At 37.7% G+C, this 22545-nt stretch overlaps 1 protein-coding gene and 1 long non-coding RNA gene across 6 annotated transcripts in view; one reads left to right on the top strand and one right to left on the bottom strand.

Moving 5' to 3' along the window:
• Positions 1-22545, bottom strand: part of LOC117229670 (uncharacterized) — a 447677-nt gene that overhangs the window by 381221 nt on the left and 43911 nt on the right. The gene's annotated exons all lie outside the window — the stretch shown is intronic.
• The window catches only part of LOC117229672 (uncharacterized), a 190080-nt gene that overhangs the window by 9445 nt on the left and 158090 nt on the right, over positions 1-22545 (top strand). The window contains exons 2-3 of one of the 2 annotated variants that reach the window (XR_004492611.2): positions 4697-4946; positions 7773-13426. This is a non-coding gene — a long non-coding RNA (uncharacterized LOC117229672). Of the gene's footprint in view, positions 1-4696; positions 4947-7772; positions 13427-22545 lie in introns of those variants that run through there. The other variant, XR_013032935.1, reaches the window with a different exon arrangement.

A 22545-nucleotide genomic window follows, 5' to 3' on the forward strand; every position in this document is an offset into this window, starting at 1 on the left:
AAGTAATTTTAAACTTAAATCACTAGACCTCTATGAAAAATTAACAAAAATCAACAGTCTTCGGTTTATGGGAACAAATCCCGTAAAATATCACAAAAAATAGTGTTTTATCCTTACAAACTAGTAGACTATAATATAATCAGTGTAAAAAAAACTATAATATTATAAAAAATTTCTTTAGAGACAGTCATGACAAACGTCTTTCTTGTGTTCACCACAAACTGTCTTTTTGCATTTGGCACAGGTCATCTTTGACATTCTTTTCTTTTTAGACGTGCAAAGACTGCAATAACGCCTTTTTTTGGCTGAGGGTTCTTCTTCATCATCTGTGGAAGCCTGTACAGCAGATTTTGGAAGAATATTTTCAATGTTGCTTCGCACATGCCTTGGCAAAGTGGGTGCTTCCAGTCTTTGCGTCATCCACGGTGCAGTCAGTTGTTTATTTCGCAGGCGCCTCTGCGACGTAGGTTATCTTTCTCGGGTTAATATCCTATCCTTTTTGTTGCAATGGAAGCACAGTGTTGCGAGTGGGCGTATGTGTGCTTGATACCGTGAGATACTACAGAGGGTCGGTACACTCTACTAACAATTTATTGTAGAAATTGTTCAATATTTAAACAATATAGAATATGTATTGATTAGGAAAGAACTAAACGTGATGAAAACAGGAAATATCGCGTACCGTATTTACAACGGTCGCTCTGCGGAAAGAATGCCTGAGATGCTTCTTAATATCCTATCCTTTTTGTTGCAATGGAAGCGCAGTGTTGCGAGTGGGCGTATGTGTGCTTGATACCGTGAGATACTACAGAGGGTCGGTACACTCTACTAACAATTTATTGTAGAAATTGTTCAATATTTAAACAATATAGAATATGTATTGATTAGGAAAGAACTAAACGTGATGAAAACAGGAAATATCGCGTACCGTATCTACAACTAGGATTATAACCACTTCACTTAATTCTACAACTCGCAACGCTCCTCACTCGATGACTCTCGAACACACTCTGTCCACTCCAAACACGTTCCTTCGACACACTGCCTGCCTTTTCCAAAAACGTGACAATCGCATCCGCCGGCTCTCCGTTGCCAAGGGCTTTTTCATGTAACCCGGCCTTCGCCAACGTTTCTCCTCTATTGCCTACCATAAATACAAAGTCTTAAAACTACGGTCTCCTCGTCCTAAACGTACCCACTAAATTACGATACTACATTATTGTTTACCTATTGTTTACTAACGAATTTATTGTCGAGATAATTTAGATTTAAGTTAGATTATAATAACATATCGTAATTTATTTCGCTTGCTTTTTTTCACATTTTGGCATGCACAGATCACGTTTTAAGACGTAAGTAAAAATGTTTGAAAATGCGACTTCCACCACTACGATCTCAACCCACTCACGTTACAATCGAAATCGTACGTAATTGAAATAAATCCAATTTCGTTATTGTCACGAGACAATAGACATTAGCCCTGCAAGGGCTCGGTAATTCCAGCGTGAATCCATCGGTCGCGCCGATAATCGTGGAAAAACCGATTCGAGTTTCGCGGCGGTCCATCGCGACCGTGTTGATTTACTGCTAGCGTGTAGATCGAGCAACTTTCCGCGAGCGTGCTCGACGAATCAGAAATTCGTGCGATCGTTCTTCCGACCTGTCGGGTGAATCGAAACTTCCTCGAGAAATATTTCTCCGCCGCTTTTCGTCCCAAAGACCGCCGCGCTTTGTCCGCGGTGGGCGTACGAGGAAATTCACCTGGAAAACATTTCTTCCCGGTTGTCGGCCGGGAGACAAAAAAAAAAGGAAGCGAAAAGAGAGGAAAAGAAAGGAAAGAAGGAGGAACCGCCGCGCCGCGGAATTGCGAGAGCATTCGCGGGCCAGAAAGTTTCCGAGAGGTCGAGTAAATCATGGGGAATCGCGAATACGGGGGAGACGCACACGTGATACCGAGCAGAGGCTGACGTCGCTGGCCCCGACGCGACTTTTGCATGTCAGGCTAAAGGGAACTGACCTGTGATGATAAACGACCGGCCGGATCGACCGGTCGAAAGTTCACCCGTGGCCTGCTTTTCCTTTCTTTGTTATCCCCCGCGCCCGGCAAGAAATTTTCTGCATTGTTCGCCGATTCTATCGCCGCCTGCATCATTAATAATATTTCTTTCCCGGCGATTTATTACTCTGAATAATTAACCGGCGGAATTACTTGTTACAGCCTGAAGAAACTCTGTACATACTTCTCCGATCTGGTTCTATTTCTCTTGTGACGTATTTTAATGCGTTCTTCATGCCCGTATATTAGGTGTGCAAATCGATTCTCGGCTTCTCTTCCTAAGATGAGCGTTTATTTATAAATAATCAAATTATGTTTCAATAGTCGAAATAATCCTCATCAATAATACATATCTGTCATTTTTCAGGCAGTTGACGATTCCCCTGTCCGAAGAAACATGGTGGTTTTGTTTTAATAAATATTGTTGATATAGAATAAGATAGTACACTTTATATCGTTCGATACAACAAAAATGGCTGATGCAGTTATCTTTTATACCACTGTGTCTTAGAAACATGTGTGAGTCGAATCGTTTTGTCGTTCAGTAACAAAATAATTCTGTGTCGTCGAAATGATCAGTCTCCTATCTTTTATCTCCAAATTGTTGAAATTACGAAAACTCTGTCTTAACCCCTTAACGTGCACGCTCGGGTTAACTCGAGCGCGCTAAACTGGCCAAACTGTGCACACTCGAGATAATTCGAGCGGCGTTGTACTTTATGTTGCTATAATTTTTCACACTCGAATGCAATCGAGAATTGAAAATAACAATGTGAAAGCAAAAAAAAAATAATCGTTTTATTTATATTTATCATTTACATGGGATTGTAAACTATAACACTTACTTATTCAAGTATAAAATATATCTTTTTTCTACTTATCACTTACGACTTATCTGTTCCTTGTGAGCCGCTCTCCGACAGCGTATTCATATTCAGATTCTGATTCGCTCATTTTTCAATATATATTTTACTAAAATATAATGTAAAGTAAAATATAATAACAATAATAATAATAATAATAACAACAATAATAATAATAATAGTAATATTCTGAAAATTATAATTGCAATAAAAATTTTGATTATTTTTGTATTTTTGTAATTTTCTTGCCAAGACAACGTTCTAAATTGTGTTTTTTTACATTTAAAAAAATTGATCTTTTTTGGCCGGCCTTTTTCAAAAAAACTGTGCATTAAGGGGTTAAAAAACGATCGAATAAAAGGAGGAACTATGCAATTTTCGTAACATCACGCGGTATCCACAAATTTTTCCTGTACAGTTGAATATGATCCAAATGCCGAACGCTTGTTATTCCACAACGTGAATTAACTGATTAGTCGGAACAATAGAGATTCTATCGGAACAGTACAACTGGCAGAACATCGAGGAGATAATGGCGCAGGATGTATCCAAAAATACATTTCTGAGTGGTAAAACTAGAAATACAGGTAATGCTTTGAAATCCAAATACGTATAAGCTTAGAAGCTCGAGGCGAACCGATAATACAAATCAGCCGTAGACTCTCGTATCAGGAGGGCGAGTATGCTCGTGATATGTTATCGATCCAACACGCCGCGGCACCCCTGCTATTCGTGACTCGTGGTTCCTTTCGTAAAAATCCAAGGTACGAACTGCTGTCTCACGGGGAAAGACACTGCGCGAATATGAAACAAGCATACTTGCTGCGACTGAAATACTATGTGACTAAATTTTAGAAACGCGCTCTACTTGTTGCTGCTTTTCCTTTCTAAGATATTGATTTTTCGCTCGAAACGCGGTGCTGCGATAGAATATCTACGAAATACGGAATCGGAGGCTCTGATTATTTTCATTTTAAAACGGTGCTTCGTTCGATAAGAAAATTTCTTGAAAGCAATTTCTGTAGATTTTTACGTTCTCTTGTTCTTAACGACGGTCGTCTTTGAACGATATGCACTTTTAATCGATTTATATTGTTACATCGTTCTTCGTTAATTTTTAATGTTCCATTTTATCGATTTAGAATTACTTGTCGTTCATACGTTTCATCAGCTTACTTTCTCAAAGATCATGCAACGTACCCTGCACATTAGAAGAAGGTGTACCCAACAGTATAAAGTGTACTGTCTTTTCAGAATACGAGGTGTACTGCTGCAAATGATATCTTAGATCTGTTAGATACGGTCACATAATTATCAGAATCTTCGCGAATCTTTGCGAAGGCTCGCTGAATGTCGGTTCAATGTCTACGTCATTTTCCAATTTTTTAGTCAATCCACGAGCTCGGTTGATCAGATCGCGAAGATTGATATCGCGTAATAATAAATATCGCCTATAAAAAAATACCGCGCAAGTAGCGTTTATAATTCATCACGTAAGAAAGAACCTCGCGTTAGAAAGTGCCGCGTAAATTGAGGGACTATAATATAAGAAGATCTGCTTGGAATCTGTTTTACAACAAATGTTCGTCTAAAATAAAGAAATATTCGCAAAGCTTCGTTCAACTCTGTTATCATTTGTCACGGACGTCCGTTATTTGTATAATGAACGGCGACGCGAGACCCGCTCGATAACGGTATCCCTGTGGAAAATGCGCTCGCCCGTATTAATTCGATTGCAAAACCACCCCGTCGTATATCTTCATCCGTTTCTGCGTAGGTTATACTGTAAACAACGTCCTCGTGTGTGCAGCCATGGCGCCCGCCGCCGAAGAAGTCGCTGAAAGGAATTAAATAAAGTATGCTGCACGCTCCGCGATATTATGTATACATACATACCAACCGTGAAACACAAGGAGATTGTGCTGTCCTCGGTGTCGCCGAAGGATTTATACTGTTGTGGTTCACGTGGAATCGTAACGCACGAATAATCGTGATCCATGTTCGGGAAAATGGTGCACAGCTCTTACGTAAGTAATGAATATGAATTTTCTGTTGGTCGGGGTGAACGAAATTTTGAGACGCGCACGAATCGTCCCGGAAGCAGAGTTGAAACTTTGCTCGCTTGTTATTTTCCCACAATGGACTTCCTTCGCAAGAAAAAAAAAGATGCCGTCTTCCACTTTTTCTGAAAAGTAAGTCAGCTCTAGGTATGGTAATTTTTGTAGTAAAAATAAATAACAGCTTTAGCGGTTCGTTCACTGTAAGAAATTTTATCTCCATTTTAGCTTCAGTAAAATTAATTACGAGAGTGGCAATTTGCATAAGAGACCCCCCCGGTTTAATGGAGATCGCGGAATGCTTTCATAATTGAAGTTAAATGACGAACGTCAATTAATGTTCGTCACGACGACCTTTTCATAGGAAAATTAAATACTTGACAGACGTTGTTACGCCGCGAATGTTCGCACGTAAAATCGCGAAGTATGTACCTCGTACCGCATAATAGTTTATGCCAATGAAAACAGGACAACTAATTTCATTTCGCGTTTGCGCTCGCATTTCCCGCCGTTGTAATTGAATGATATTAACGCGTACAGTTTGTATACACCGTATTAAACTTGCATTCGTAATTGACAACGCGACGTACGGTTGTAAATATTTATGGAAAATTACGGTGTAACTTGCGCGCATTATTACGCGGGAAATTTTTGCCGTATCCCGGTTTTGTAAACCCACGGACGCCGACATTAAGCTCCGCGTCGCCGCGGGCAAAGTAAATTAATCGCCGCGGATTGTAGCATTTACATACTATATAATATTAAGCGCAGCGGCGTCGAGTCGAAAATTTGCCCGAACCTGTAGAATTCGCGAGCATTTAAATAAGCATCGGTGTTCGATGCGGCTTGTCGTTAACGCATCCGCCGCCGCCGAACGTATTTCTGACGGACTTTCAGCTCTCTCTACTTATATTACGTTATATTAAAATGAATAAGGGAATACCGAGTTAAATTGCAATGTTGACTCGTACAGAGATAATAAGCGCAGGTATTACTATATGAATTTAATTGTGTTTAATAGTTCTCTCATTCGCAGTTGTCTTCTCTATAGAGTGTGTATTACTGCGGATACAACAAATAATCTGCGGTATTTTATAAAAGTAATAAAATCTAACATTTCATAGTGTGTAATCTTTTAGAAATGAATCTCATAATTTTTTATATGTTTAATATTCATAATTTATGACATACTAGTAACAGCAATCGCAGTTTTAATTCATTTATTAACTTTTGATGTTCGGAAGTTTATGAAAACGTTGAGTCTTATGAAATACTCGTAATGGCAGTTGTGAACGCTATGCATTTTTTCAGCATCACTAGTTTTTTTTCGTATGGTCCCAGCGCGTTGAGAGTTCAAATTCTGCAGATCCAAACGTACTTACAATTACTGGGCTTCACTTTGGAATCTGATATAACAGTGAAAAAACTTGCAGCGTAGTAGTAATGCACAAAACAAGAGTTCGATTACTTAATAAAACGCGAAATTACTTACTTAAACGCGAAAACAGAGTTTCGAAGCCGCGAGACTCGCAAATAAACAATTTAGAAGCACCAATTATTTTTAAGGCTTCGTCCGGGAGAAGACCCGGGCCACGTCGCGCGTCTCGTCGTTCCAGAAACTTGAACTTCATTATCGCCTCTCGCCGATAGCAAATTTTACGACGCGTTAGCGATGCGAAGTAATTACGATGAATTTTCCACGATGTCTAATTATTCCTATCAGAAATTTTGATCCATAGATAAAATTATACGTGCCCGCAAGGCATGATTATAAATATAGGATACTTGATCGTTGCACAAGGGTACACAGGAGATTCTGCTTTAGTTGCGATATTAATTGAATGGTGCGGTGATTTAACAATATCATTAAAACAGCCCCCGTACGCGAATTCTTGAATTTCTGAATATTCATTATAATGTATTAAATATTTCAGTAGTACAAATGTTCGCCAGAATGTGTTGATCATTCTACTATTTTGAAAATCTTTGAAAATTATACCAGAATAATTATACGAGAAAAACGTGTTCAATGTTCAGTTCATTTCAAACAATAGTTTCGAACGAACACGGGATACTGTTAATAAAAATAAATAAATGTACAATCTTGAATTTATCCACTAATTTGGAATTACGAGTAAAATTTGTCATTTCTGTGCAAAAATGTCACTCGTCAAAGTGACGCAAAAGCGCTGTGCACTCGTCCGGACTCCGAACAATGAAATTCATGAGACAAATATACAGACAAATATAGTATATTACTGATTTACTATCAATCTATTTATTCGAATAATTATTGATTCTTTATTGCAATAAATTATTCGAATATAGATTGTAAAATTATTCGAATAATAATGCGATTAATCGTTGAGTAACTTTTTATTCGAATAAAAGTTAGAGAACACGAGTTTTTTATTTCTTTTTGTCACTCCAAATAATTAAAAAGAGCAAAATTAAGAAAGCTAGTGACTATATATAGTAAACTAGTGATTAGTCGCTCTAATATTTCCAAATCAATTAAAAAACAACAGAGGAAGAAAGGCGACATATAATAAATAAAAGTTGGACATAATAAATAAAAAGAAAGAAAAGAAAGATTTAGTCCAGTTTTAATAAAAGTTATTGTTTTTTAGAAGGTGCTCCAAATATACTATTCTATATAAATATCCTATATATAATATTCCAAAAATATTAAAATTCTACGCAAGCATAAAAATCAGCAGTAGCTACCCTAACAAGCATTCATTCGAATAACAGCGTTATCCACTGAAACTAAGAAACATTGGATCGTACTTCCAGATAGAATCGCCGGCGAATAAATTGCGTTGAGAGGAGCTAAGAAGATGTCGTGATTAAATTGGCCGTTTCGTAATCAAATGCCGCAGTAATGGTACGTAAACGTAGCGCGGCCGGTCACGAGACGGAAACGCGGCCAAATGTGCTTTTCGTGAGTGTTGCACGGCTTGCGCATAAATTTCTCGGCGTGGACGTTGGTCTCGATCTACGGGGATGACGGAGCCGACGGCGTACGTGAGCAAGCCACATTAGCGACAAACAGTTCGAGCGTGCTAATAGCGCCGAGAGAGACGCCATAGTTCCAGCAACGGTGGAAAACCGTGCGGAACGGCCAGCAGAATTTGTTTTTCTAGATAACAAGGTAGCAGAGCAGCGGCGCCAGTGGATCTGGATCGGGCAGCATATCGTATTAACCGTGGCGATCAAACGAGCTCGAATCAATCGGCCGCAATTGTAGCGGACGCGAACATGATCCGCTTGCGACAACGACACCGGTGCGGCCGCGAGATAAAAGTTAATGGACTATGCGGGAACGTTTCTATTAAATTAATTTCGGGCACCGACGGGTCGCCGCATTGTCCCGAGCGGCGCGGGACTCGTGGACCCCCGCGATATTTTTCTAATTATGAGACCCTGTCCATAGGAAATTGCGCAATTAATAGTCCCTGTTTCGCGAACGTATCGATCGATCGAGCGACCAGTCGCCGGCCCTGCGATGGCACGCGAAAAATATTACAATCGACCCCGGGCAGCGTATAAAGGAATTTTAGTGGGAATAAAACGGTTGCGCCGGGCGCAGCCATAAACTCGCCGCGTGAATAATATCGTTCGCCGGTAACTTGTATCGATCGACACACGTATCGGCTACTGATCGACGCGGAAATTAAATTAACCAGCGTTATGGAGCGCGAAATTCTGACGTCTTGAATGGCCCAGAAAATCGACGGCTTTCAGTCAGCAACAACGATTGCGATTTTCAACGCCGTATGCGGAACGATGGTGCGATCAACCAGATGGGAAGTTATTCTATGGCGATCCAACGAGGAGTGTTACGACGGAATTATTAGCAGTGGAGCACGTTTGTAACGTAAGAACTGCTGTTGCAATAATAAATTACAATAAGCACGGTAAAACCATGACTGATAAGAAGAAGACGTCTTTATACACCTTTGAAAATTTTGGAGGAACTGCGAAACGAATCGTTCTACCACGTCGCCAATATTTGTTCGGCTGACGAATTAGAATCTGTGGAATGTCGTAATGAGTGAGTGTAGTAATTTATAGTCACTTGGTAAATATCGATTTTCTTGATTCTTAGAATTTGGATATTTTTCCTTGTCAATTAACTGCTACTTTATGCGTTTATAGAATCGCACGAAGATAGCAATGAATAAAGAATTTTCAAGCACTGTTATATTTCTAGCAACTCATTGTAGCTGTTAGATCTTGCAATTAATGCAGATAGTTTTTATTTTGCATAAAAATCTGCGGTCTAGTAATAAATTAGTATCTGTGTAGGTAGGTTTAAGAAGTCAATGACTGTTCTGCGTAAAATAATCTCTTGAGAAATTATTATATTACACCATTGAGGGTGATCTAGTTATCAATATTTAATCTTTACCCTCCAAATAATCTTCAAAGCGATCAGTAAAAACATAAACATAATAATCGAAATTAACTTCTGTATTTAACATTTTTACCGAAAATGTGCTATTTTCGAGATATTTAGATTTGAAGTTTCCAAATGAACACGTTATATACAGAATGTACAGCAAAAATATAAGCAATACCATCTGTTTATAAACGTACAATCTCCGATTCCATGAATATTTGACAAGGGCGAAATTTCGATTGAAATAATCGAGAATAGTGAAGGAGAATGTAGAATAAAGTTCTCCGTATCGATAAACTCCGTTGAGGGAAAGAAATCGAATGGGTTATACGATTCAGGCTCTCCGGGGCGGCGCAGGAAAGTTAAGGAAAAGATAGTGGTTGACAGAAAAACGGGGGCGGCGTGGATTTCATTCGTTCAGGCACGGCAAACCGAAATGTCTAATGCGATTTTGATGCGAGTCCCCTCGAGGAAGATAGCGGGAGGCTCGAAACCGCGCCATATTAAAATTCTCGTTTGCCGTGAAATGTATTTAAACGATCCCGCGAATGAATTAATATTTTCTGCGGAGCGAACGACACACGGAATCGATAACGAGCAGCTGCGTGAAACGCTAAATTGAAAATAATATATTTCTTCGTGCTTCGGATTTCATCCCTCGCGCGTGATGGCATTGCGGTCACACGCACCGTTCCCAGCTGGTTCCCGCAGGAATACAGAAATAGAAAATTCATAATGCATTCGAGCATGTTAGCAAAACACCGGGGCACAATAATCGAGCGGCACTCGCGGTTCCTAGGCTCCGCGAAATTGCAATGTAAATTGATGGGTTCGCTACGGAAATGGTCACTGCTTTCGCCCGCAAAGGGCTAGGGTCTAGATTTCCAATAGGCTTCAAATTAACAATTTTTGTGAAAAATTATTTCGGTGAAGGTTTCACTAATATTAGATCAATTTTTTCTACGATCATTCTTATCTACAAGGGATATTATATTAATTATTTTCTACAAGGGATATTATATTAATTATTTTCTACAATGGATATATAATATTCATTATTTTCTACAAATTCTTACCATAATTGTTCAAACCATACATTTGATCTTCCGAAGAAAACTCAAGGTTTCTTTATCAATTTTATTGAGATTAAAAAATGTTTTTGATGACCGAAACTACCCTGACTCGATATCGCAAATTCTTTTTTTTTCCAACGAGCCTAGAATCGCCATCCTAAAACCTTATGGCACCAATGAATACATGAATAGCATGGTCGCAGCTGCCATGTTTGACTTTCTAAATTTTAGCTGTATTTGTAATTCCCTTTGGACCACTGCGATTGATTTCTAAATTTTTTGGTGCATTTACGATTGAATATTGAAAGGTCAGGATACAATCTGAATTTTTTTGTCAATTAAGAATGTTATAGTGTAAAAGTGTTCTAGTATTTGGTCAGAGAGGTTAACAGTGAACGCTCACTATGAGAACTGATCCAAGAAATACCTGGGGCTGCAGTTTTAATCATTCGATGGAAAGTGTTATTGGACGAGCCAATTAATTATATTAGTATTCTGTATAAATGCATAAGATCGTCCATCGACACTTCGGCAACATGCATATGCATATACTGTTATATTTGCAAAGCAAATTGGATAATTGATGAAATACGTTCGTTTATTGGTATTATTGGCTAATTACTAAACTGCGAACGTTCGTGAAAATCACGGCTTTCGGCAGCCAATTACTGCGAAAGGGGTTTCTACTTGCCACTACTTGTGCAAATATTTTCACCAGGTATTATAAAATTATTCAGTCAGTTACAATTTATTCGCGCAATATTATTTTTGATAAAAAAAAAGTTTTTATTCGCGGCATAACATGTAATAATTTTTTAAACAGGCTATTTATTTCACGTTAAAAACTGCTTTCATCCCCTCAAAAAGGATAACAGTGAGAGATATCGACACGGTATTTTATGACACATTATTTCTCGAAGACGAGATCGGATGCTATCAATTGTGTTCCTCGGAAGACACTTCCGTTGTCTTCTTGTTATCATGAACGCGACGCGTAACAATGTTATCCGACCAAGACACGACGCACCAGCAACGCGGTCGCTTTGTAACCTGTAAGTCAAAGCTTTGTCTTCGAGCCTGAGGTCAAAACCAAACACCTCCGCTGTGTTCGCCATTGGACTTCAAACTTGATACTCTATTTTCAATTAATCGATAATACTAACTGTCCCACTTTATATAATTGGTCATTTCGCAGACAATTAGCAAACTAATAATTTCCAAGAGGAGAAAGTCGTTTCAGCATTTACGTACATTTGTAATCTCGATCAAAAACCTTAATCTGTTCTTCACTTGCTTCACCATGTAAACCGCACGGTTTAAAAAAAAAACCGGGCAAAAAATCAATTTCTTTTAATGTAAGGTCCTTAAGGTTGTACGTTAACGTAGGCGTAAGATATCTGAAAAAATGAAAGTAATACTGCACGAGTAAAACATAATTACTTTCACTTATACTTCATAAAAAAATATTGACCAAATTTATTATTAAGATAATTTAGAGTCAAGTTAACTTTATAGTTTATTTCACTTGTCTTTTTAATATTTTGACGTTTGAACGTTTTAAGAGATAAGTGAAAGTTTTCGAAAATATAATTAAAAAATTTACGCCACACACACACACACACACACATTACGATTCTATACAAATTGTGGGATATCTATCAAAATTTTCACAAATTGTTAAAATGACTGTGTCGCACTTGTGCAAGTGAATGCATTTGAGAGAAGAAATGAGTCGAGGTTTACGGTTGCATGATTCTTTTTAAAAACATCATTGCTATCTAAACCGCACAAAAGTGATTAGCGTTTTCATTCTTGGTGATTTACTAATTCCCGAGAATTCTCCCCAAATGTAGAAAATGTTAAGTAGGGATAGAACGACATGCAAAAACAGTGATAATTATTGGATGCCATTGATGTTTATATTATCTCTGGTAATCCGTGTCTCCATTGAAAAAAAAATCAAGACGAGCAGATTCGAGGGCGAGTGTTTTCGAAGAGAGAAACAATATATCTTCGCACTTCACGTGTACGCGTTCACCTGCACTTTCGACGAGCTAGGAACAACGAGAGGTCAACGGGGTGCGGGGTTGGGTTGGTCGAGGGTGATATTCTCTTGCACCCTTCGTTTTCATCGACGTAGATACACGGTATAGGTGTATGGCAACACGGACGTACATTTGCAGCCCACTAGAGTATCATAGATCATTATTTAGCATACGTTCCTCGACGGTCGACGGCCGACGGTCGCTGGGGTTTGGGGAACAGAGGCGAGAGGAACATCCAGCGTGGCGCGACAGGTGACCGGTCGCAGGACTGTTGCAGGAAATGTAGATGAAACAGAGACGCATCCTTTTTATTTTTGTTCACCTGCCGCCGGCTGTCCTTCGGCTATGGCCGGTTTCGTCGTCTCGGTTCCACCGAACCGGCTTGACAGGGATTTATTATCATCGACGTGGCAGCGACACAAAACATGATGAATCGAGTGCGCTGCGCCCGTTGGCGCGTCGCACGATGCCGTGCCACTGTGACCCAGACTTATAATACATTTTAATTAATCGTTCCGGCCAGATTAATTTGTCATCGGCCGGTCTGACGAGATCCGGACCGCCGAGATTGCGGACTTTTTTCAGTCGTCGGGATACCGTCGTATTTTAGCTGCTCCGGGAGCGTTGGATTTCGCGGATATTCTGAGCCCGGGTGACAAATTAATAAACGAGAATTTGCGAAAATATTTCGAATTCCCGGCGTAGGTACAGAGTAGCGATCATAAATTGAATATAGTAATTAATCTCAAACGTAAGGCTGCGAAGTTTAAGCAAGACACTGTTGTTTTTATGTTGCTTGACAGCGAGAAACTTTTCCGAATTCGTTCGTTATATTAGTATACGATTATCAGAATTCGTATGCAGTCTCTGGTTGATTTAAATTCATTTACGAAGCATAAAAGTATGGATTAATTATCGAATTTATTACTTAACTCCTTGCACTATTTATTTCACGGCTACGTTGATTAGCGATATTTCGTCCTTAATAATTTCCTTACTGGAATGAAACGATTTCTGTTTGATGGTGCGGATGATTGATTAGTTATATTACCGTGTGTATGTGTGTGTGTGTTTGATCTAGTGATATTATAGCTAGTTTATTAAATATAAAGATGATATTTAATTTCTCTTATTATAAATCCAGCAGAATTAAAGAGAAGTCTCCGATTGGCTGACGTTATACACGCATTATGACGCATAATTTGTTTACAAAAATTTCCTGATAGATTGAAAAATTGATCTGCCGTCAAAATTAAAGCTCTGAAAAAGGGATATTTATCGGTCGCGCCATACGTCGTAGAACGGCTCGTGTAGGGACATATCCCCGATAAACGACTCGATTGTTTATGGGGACGCGTGAGCCGCTATTAAATATTTAATACTTTAATCGCAGGTTGCACGGGCGAACCTAGTAGCGGCGCGGTCATGCTGTATTGGCATGCACGGCCGCACATGCGAAATCTGCGACAGGATAAATCGCGAGTGGAACCGCGATATCGCTTCCGCCAGTTCTGCCTCATCCGAATCGAAATGCCGCTGCTAAATAATTCTTAATAACATCCCGATGCTATTTCCGTCATTTAACTTACCTAATGACTAATCAATGTACACCTTAAATAAGTGGCAGAATCGATGAAGATGTTCATTCCAGTGTAGACGATGATTCTTGTCTAGACGATATAGTATATAGTATATATAGTATAGTATATAGTATATAGTATAGTATAGTATAATATAGTATATAGTATAGTATAGTATAATATAGTATAGTATAATATAGTATATAGTATAGTATAGTATAATATAGTATATAGTATAGTATAGTATAATATAGTATATAGTATAGTATAGTATAATATAGTATATAGTATAGTATATTATAATATAGTATATAGTATAGTATAGTATAATATAGTATATAGTATAGTATAGTATAATATAGTATAACATTGCAAAGACAATCCCTGGAAAGAAATATACGAACACCTTTCAAAACGCAAGAACTTTTTCAAAAATGGACTAAATAACTTGAATTTCTTTGAAATGTTAAAGGCTCTGTGTAATGACTAGTATATCTAGAATAGAAATCTACAAAACGTATTTTTAAAATTTTTGCTTCAGGTTCAGATAAAACAATTAAAAAGCGAAAGTTTTCTCATCATTTTCGTCGTTCCAAGTAACAGCAAAATATGGAAAAAGTATCTCAGTCTTTGCACAGGAAACTAGTCTCTTTATCATTAAAAAGAGTACAAGTTATTTAGTCCTGTCTTTAAAAAGTTATTTTGTCTTAAAAGATGTTCGAATACTTTTTGTCAGGCGTAGCAGAAACTGAACAAAAATGTGTTTCTTCGTTTGACTCTGGAACAGCGAGCTCGAATCCAAATGAATCCGCAGTAGAATTATTGTGAATTGATTAATTATTGCGACTAAATGGAGCACCTTAACAAATAGATTGGGAAAAAATGATGAACGAAGTTACATTTTGTGAGGGTCAATAATTTTGATAAATCAAAGTGTAATGTGACAGTGTTCTTGAGACTAGTCACAAAATTCAGCATGAATAGTTTCGAAATGTTTGTAAATTAACGACATGTTTGCTTCAAGAACCAGATTCAGGAAACATTGTACCCACACTGCTTGAAGCCTAACGGATGTTTTTAATAATTTAACGAATACTTGGTAGTTTCAGCCTCTCAAAAAATTCCATCTTCATATAGACAGGTTCCAGAAGGTAATTTTGGAAAGTTCGCCGTGGATGCCCCCCGACTGCACGGACCGCTGTGAGAAAATACTTAACCGAATAAGGAGCCACGAGCGCTCTGCGACTATAATTCATGCTGGCAGTCATTTTTATTTCAGCCTGCTTATCCCTCGTGTTCGTGTACTACGTTGCTACCGTACGCTTTGTTCGTAGCCAAGATTTTCTATTCCCCGCGTTCATCCATCATCGTCTAGTAACCCGATCCATTTTGCTAAGGAGCTGGCAATGCTTTCGGGGTCAAGCTCCATGCAGCCAACAATGTGTTAAGCGCGAGCTGTGCGAAACAATGTCTATTCTTCTTTGTTGCACCCGCTATGAGAAGAGAGAATATTTTAATTGCGGATTAATTTATCTTCGACTGAGAGCGAAACAGGATTTCGATGGTTAAAGCAGCGTGACTAACCGATCCTGTAACATTTTATCAATTATTTACAATATTTATATCTTGAAACAGAGATTAAAAATAAAACAGTGTCTGCTTCGATATTAGTTCGATATTACAAGCTGTTGTGGAAACGCTAGATATTAATGATTTTTTACGTTTGAAAAAACGATGGAAGATTCATTGTATTTGATCAAATATCATCAGTACAGAAGAAAGGCTATTGCATATGAACAGGAGTGGCACGATTATGCAATTACAGAGATAGAATAGAAACACTTGTGTACCAGCAATACCATTTAATGCCCGGTCACCAGCCGTATATCTCAGGCAATGCGTTCAAAGCCGTCGTTAATGGAACGATTTAATGCTTCTTACTAGACGGATTGCACAAAAGGTATTTGCGCAATTAACCGTGCCGAGCAGGACAAGTTTAGTCGGAGGACGTGTAATTCGTGAACACAGCATGCCAGAATGCCGGGCCCAGCAAACACCAGGAAGCAGTGTCTACCCGGTTACGCTTCTGATCCCAAACAGAGGAGAGATCCGACCATTGTATTCTGAAAAGTGACATTATCGGCTCGCACCGGAGAACGGATGTTTACAGAACGCCGTAATGGATTTTACAATCTAATAGCTCTCCCAGTTCTTCCTTCTATCCTTCGACGAACCTAAGAAAACCAGCGATCGGTTTCACCTTAGAGATTTTCGATATCGAAAACTTGATCGCAAAACAATTTGTTTATCTGGCATCTCTTGGTTTCTCACGGAGACGATCGATTGCGAAAGTAAAAGGTAAAAGATTTCACGGTACTCTCCTGTGACTTTGCCAAAATTCTGCTCCATAAGTGAGCTGCTTTATTACTAACAAGGGATGATCCCCCCAACACGAAAATTCAAAAAATTCTGAAATTTTAGAGGATATGTAAAACATATGTAGATATGAATTGTGCATTTTTATTCTTGCGTAAATTCACTGTAATTCACTTTAATTGGAAAGTAATCCCGAAATATTCGACTATTTTTTATTTTATTGCTACAATTCGCGAACTGTACGAGATAGAAAAGATGTCTTCGAACAAAGATCACTTCTTTCGTCCAAATCTAATAAAAAAAGTAAAAATGAATATTAATTGTTTGTTTATAACTTTTTCCAATTGTTTAAATGATTTAAAAAATCAAATTTAGATTACTTAGTTATGTATCAATGACTAATCTACCCAAAAGTGACTTTCCGATACAGTAGTTGAAGAAAAGTTAGTTGTAACAATTAGCATGGAAACAATTAGTCAATAAATTATGAAAAAACACTGTATTCTATCATTTTTATTTAAATCGATCATTTTCCGAATTAATTCTTGTACAAATAAATTCTTATTCGTATAACAAACATTCAAGGAATTTCAAACATTCAAATGAATTTGTATTCGAATAAAATCTTATTCGGTGTTTGTTAAATTGTTAACTAGATACATTTTTATTCGATTGGATATTTATTCGCTAATATCGAATAAAATGTTATTCGTTAATCCCCATCTCTTACCCGTCGTCCGGATAAAATTTTGCCCAAATCTGATAGAGACATGCCTGATCTCTCTAGAAACAGTTTCAAAATGAATACACCGTATCCATTGAATTCACTTAATAAATGCTAGCTTATAATGCTAAGTTATCCTAAAAGTAGTTCACCCGAGAACTCAATCTCTTAAAAATGTAAAACTTTGATCAGTTTCGGGAAACTCGAAATTTACGATCGATCGGAGCCCACTGGCTGGACCATCGCACTCACTGTTCGGAACTGAGGTCACGTGAACCGATCCTTTCTCGGAATCTGAAAAGTTATTTGTTCGGCACGCCGATGTATCGAACCTACCGTTTCGATTAACTTCGATAGACCATAATCCAGGCGGGCGGGCATTTTAAAAGGATTCCGATAGATGAAATTTCCTCTTAATCCGCGCTAAATTCACGCGGGAACTTCGTATTTGCTGAAAGTGTGCGCTCTCCTTCGGAAATTTCAGTGTACACAGAGGTGCTGGACCACGCGGTAACTTCAGCAAATTATTGACCTCCCGAGTCTTTCCAGCTAGCAACGGGTTACCCTGCACCCTCGAGCCCGAATGGTCTAAGAATTTCACCGTCCAATTGCCGATCGATGTCTCGAATAAAATCGCTCAGGTGTTCAGGTCGATCGTGCGCCCGGTTCGTAAGTAACACTCGATCTGTTGAAAAATTCTGCTCGACTTTCCCGTGAGATGTTGTACACCGTTACGGCAATGCAATTTCCGTTATAGCACGCAACACTTTCGCAAACATTAAGTACATTTTAGACTCGTTAAGAAGTTCTTCGATCCGCGCATCGATAATCATGGTGCTCGATCTGATACTTGCACGAGTTTATAAAGTTTCCTGGAAGCAATATATGTTTTATCTCGTTCTAAGTTCTCGTTCATAGTCGAGCGAGGCAAGTTTGAAAAGACGAAACTGGTGCAGTTGTTTAAAAAGAAACACACTGCTGCAAGTTATCCGAACACAGTTCTTCTATAAAACGAGAAATTAGAAATAATTCTATCCTGTAAATTTAGAAGAATCTGCAATGTATAAAAGCTTTGTAAGTGCAATTAGATTGAAGAAATACATGCCTTTACGCTATCAATGTTCACAGAAGATGAAACGACTAGCAAAGAGTTACTCCAGCGCATTTACAACGTAACATAAATTTTCTAGACGTTATTTTCATGCAGAAAAGTTCTCAACAATTAATAAAACCCCAACACTTTCAAGAATTAACTCTTTGCACTCGAAGCTTTTTATGTTTCACGCTCAAATTCCTGAAAAACTGTTGTTTTCTTTATTATAAATGCTTTAGGCCAATGAAGCGATTTCTGGAAACTGATCTTATGTAAATAGTAATGTAATAATTGCTATAAATTGAGGTACAATAATTTGTGTAGTTCAGCGATACACAGAAACAATTGGTCGCGTTCATTAACGTTTAAGAAGTATGTAAATGTTTCGACCGCGTCAGAGTGTACTTTTAACGCTCCGCGTTCGCAATTCTCCCTAATCCGTCGAGATAGAATCTGCGGCCACAATCGATCCCGGACGAGCCAAGGTTCTCAATCAGACATACAAGCTGGATTACAATGTCAAGTCCCGCGCGTCCCGGCGATTCACTTGTTATCCCGACTCGCGTCGGAAGGGTGCATACGAAATTAATTTCTTGCGCTTGTATGCGTCGTCGGTACCGGTCGATAGTCGGCCCCGAAACGACGGCAAAGTATACTCGAAACGACGCGAATAACGCCGATAAATTATGGAGAACTCGCCGCGAACGGTGTCGGCCGCGAGCGGGACGGGGAACGCCGAAAGTATAACTTTCTAGGGGATGCGACGTCGGGGATGCTACACCCCTTTTACCATCGATGCGAAACAGAGTGCTGCAAGAAAAATATACGTCCATTTTTAACACACTAAATTCCCAGTTGTCGTGCACGTTTTGCGTGAGTCACGTCTTCAATTTATATTCCCGAGCACGCACGGTTCTTTTTCTTTTTTCAAAGAGAATCTAGCAAAATTACTACGAGACACAGGAACACTAATTACACGTTCTGTTCGCAGGAAATTCGATTAGCTAAACACAAGTACATAATATATGTGTGTATACGTATAATTTCAGGGCTGAAAGTACAATCGAACAGACTTTTCTCTTCGCTTCTGTGAACTGCAAAGTAGCATTATTTTTCACTTTCAGACTCTTTAGTATGTATTATTATGAAGCTTATTGAAATGATAAATTAAATGTGCTCGATCAAATGGAACGAGGAATACATTCAATGAAATAAAAATTAGAAAAGTAGAATGTGTGACACTGATTACGAGACTGTAGATTTGTATACTATATATATAGTATAGTATATAGTATACAAGTAGTATACTATAGTATAGTATAGTATATAGTATACAAGTAGTATACTATAGTATAGTATATAGTATACAAGTAGTATACTATAGTATAGTATAGTATATAGTATACAAGTAGTATACTATAGTATAGTATAGTATATAGTATACAAGTAGTATACTATAGTATAGTATAGTATATAGTATACAAGTAGTATACTATAGTATAGTATAGTATATAGTATACAAGTAGTATACTATAGTATAGTATAGTATATAGTATATATATACTATATATATAGTATATAGTATATAGTATAGTAATATAGTATAGTAGTATAGTATAGTATAATAGTGTAGTATAGTATATAGTATAGTATAGTATATAGTATACAAATCTACAGTCTCGTAATCAGTGTCACACATTCTACTTTTCTAATTTAGAACTTAATGTAATTTATAAAAATAGGAAATTTGTTCCTTTTCTTAAAAATAACGATGAGTTAAAACTGAGACAACAGTGCCTTTAAATCCTTCTGATATCTGTTCTGTTTTATGTTTCGTGCATTTGTATTTGTCATAAATGCTTGTAAATATCTCTCCTATAAGTTTTTCTTCTATAAGTGTTTCTTCGGAAAACCCTGATCAAAATTCGTCCCTACATCTGAACAATCAATTCCAACATCTGGATACGGATGACATGGCACTTAACGTGTGTAGGCGCTAAAACGATTCTTCAGTGGTAGCATCAGACCGTGAACAGTGCTCACTGAACACAGATATCCCACGCCGCTAATTCAGCGAGCCCGGAAACGTTGAAGATCCTCCTCGCAGATAAAGCATCTCCATTTGAGACATTTAACGAGTCAGAAACCGACGTGCATTCAATGGCTCCGTTATTGGACAGTTATATAGTAAATGCCAGTCGCTATGAAATATGGACGTTCAATGCTGTTGTGCGTTATTCTTTAATTAAAAGTCTTTCGGAGATCCTATCGGTGTACAGTATTTCGATTAACCGTAATTAGGTGGACAAAATTTGAGTATGCGAAAATGTGCGACAATATTAGTGTTTTTGACGACAGTGATCGCTGTTATACGAACGGAATTTTTCAACGTTTGGAACAAGTTCAAAAAAGACAATCGCCTTAATGGAATATATCAATATATGTATATGAAAATATATAAAATTCAAGAGTATATAAATTTGTTTTTATTCTTATATTGAAAGAAAATGAAAATACTGATGAAATACCATTTCATCTAATGAAGAAGAATCCAGTTCTGCAAATGATGATTTATGATACATTGATTTTTAATTTAATCTAATTTAATTTAACTTATTTTAATTTGATTTTACATTACTTTATTATATTAATGTATTTTCTTGTAAAAAAATGTTATATTGAGCAATTGTTAATTTGTTAGAGCAATGCTATAGAGGCACGTGACATACGATGAACATAAAAAGAGAGTTTTGTTCAATTGTCACCTCGAGTCACAACACTGTACGGTGGCTAACGACATCCTAAAAACCAGCATTTCGTTGCCGGTTCGTAACGAGGGGTTTGGGTAGTTGAATCCGTGGACTCGGACGGCTCTTGTACTTATCGTGAATCAAAGGTCGCGTCTTCGTTTCCAGGAAGAGGGGACGAGCCCCATCGAGTTACGGTCGCGGTGCTCCGCTACCGAGCGCCGTAAAAAAAATGACAATGAATATTTCAATAAACTGCGAGCACCCCGGGCTCCGTCGATGGAGATTACACGCAACGTAAGTTACGGTTTCCGGTTCTGCGCCATCTACCTCGGAAAGACGGGCGTATAAAATTTTTAGATGTAATCAGAGACGGAAATGAAATGGCAGTCCGGCATTTGAATTTAGTGCGTCCGGATTACACGACCGTGTACAAACGCGGGGGTCTACTTACTTGTACTCCGCTGCCATGCTTTTGATATTTCCTCGAGCACGATCATCTCCGACCGTATTCTATGGGGTTTTTCAGGAACACGAGCAAAATCTCGTGAAATTTTAATTTTCCACTGGCGATGCTCTGGGCGGTTTGGAATCTCTTGTCTAGCATATACCGAAGATATAAATTTCGAAAATTTCACTAGCTTCAGTGAGATGCATTGCCGAGGGCATTGTTCTATTGAAAAAGTAGTGCAATCGGGCAGAAGGAAAGCATCGAAATAATTATCAATTTAGATTAATTAATTATTATAATTATAATTATTATAAATTTACAATGCAAACATAGCAAAGGATGTGCGCATAAAACAGAAATATAATTAAATATAATTATAATTATAATTATTATATGCATTGTAAATTTTAAGCGAGTTCGTTATAAATAGATTGCGGATCTTTATGGGAACTTCTATTTTTATTCGTCAATTAAATGATTACTCGTTGCTAGGCTATGTTAATTTGTACTTCCTTTTGCATTTAAAAAATCTGTTCGTGTCATAAATGCATTAAAATTCGCAGTATAGATATGAGCGAAAGATTAATAACAACACATTTCTAAAAAAATATGCTTTTACAGCATTATGCTTTACACGAATGGAATTGTCATGCAAAACGGGAAAGAAACATAGCAAGTAATATAGCCTGCAGCTGATAACAACAGACATTTTGTGCCACGATATGTTGGGCACATGCATAATGAAGAAGCAGAGAACGAGACTTTAGGATAAGGGACATTCAAATAATTTTTCTATTGAATGATTTTTCGACCATGTATTGGTCGAGTATAATTCATATAATATATATATTTCACAGTATATAAAATTATAAAATTCATATATATAAAATTCACAGTATAGATATGTATATATATACATACTGTGAATTTTAATGCATTTATGACACAACAGATTTTTGAAATGCAATATATATATTGCATCTCTGTCGAAAAAACTCGATTATAGGAATTTACTAGTGCTCAACGATGTTGGAATATTTGGTCCAGTGGAATTCTGTGGATTATGTACGTTTCG

The sequence above is a fragment of the Megalopta genalis genome, chromosome 3 (genome assembly GCF_051020955.1).
Source record: "Megalopta genalis isolate 19385.01 chromosome 3, iyMegGena1_principal, whole genome shotgun sequence".
Taxonomy (NCBI): Eukaryota; Metazoa; Arthropoda; class Insecta; order Hymenoptera; family Halictidae; genus Megalopta; species Megalopta genalis.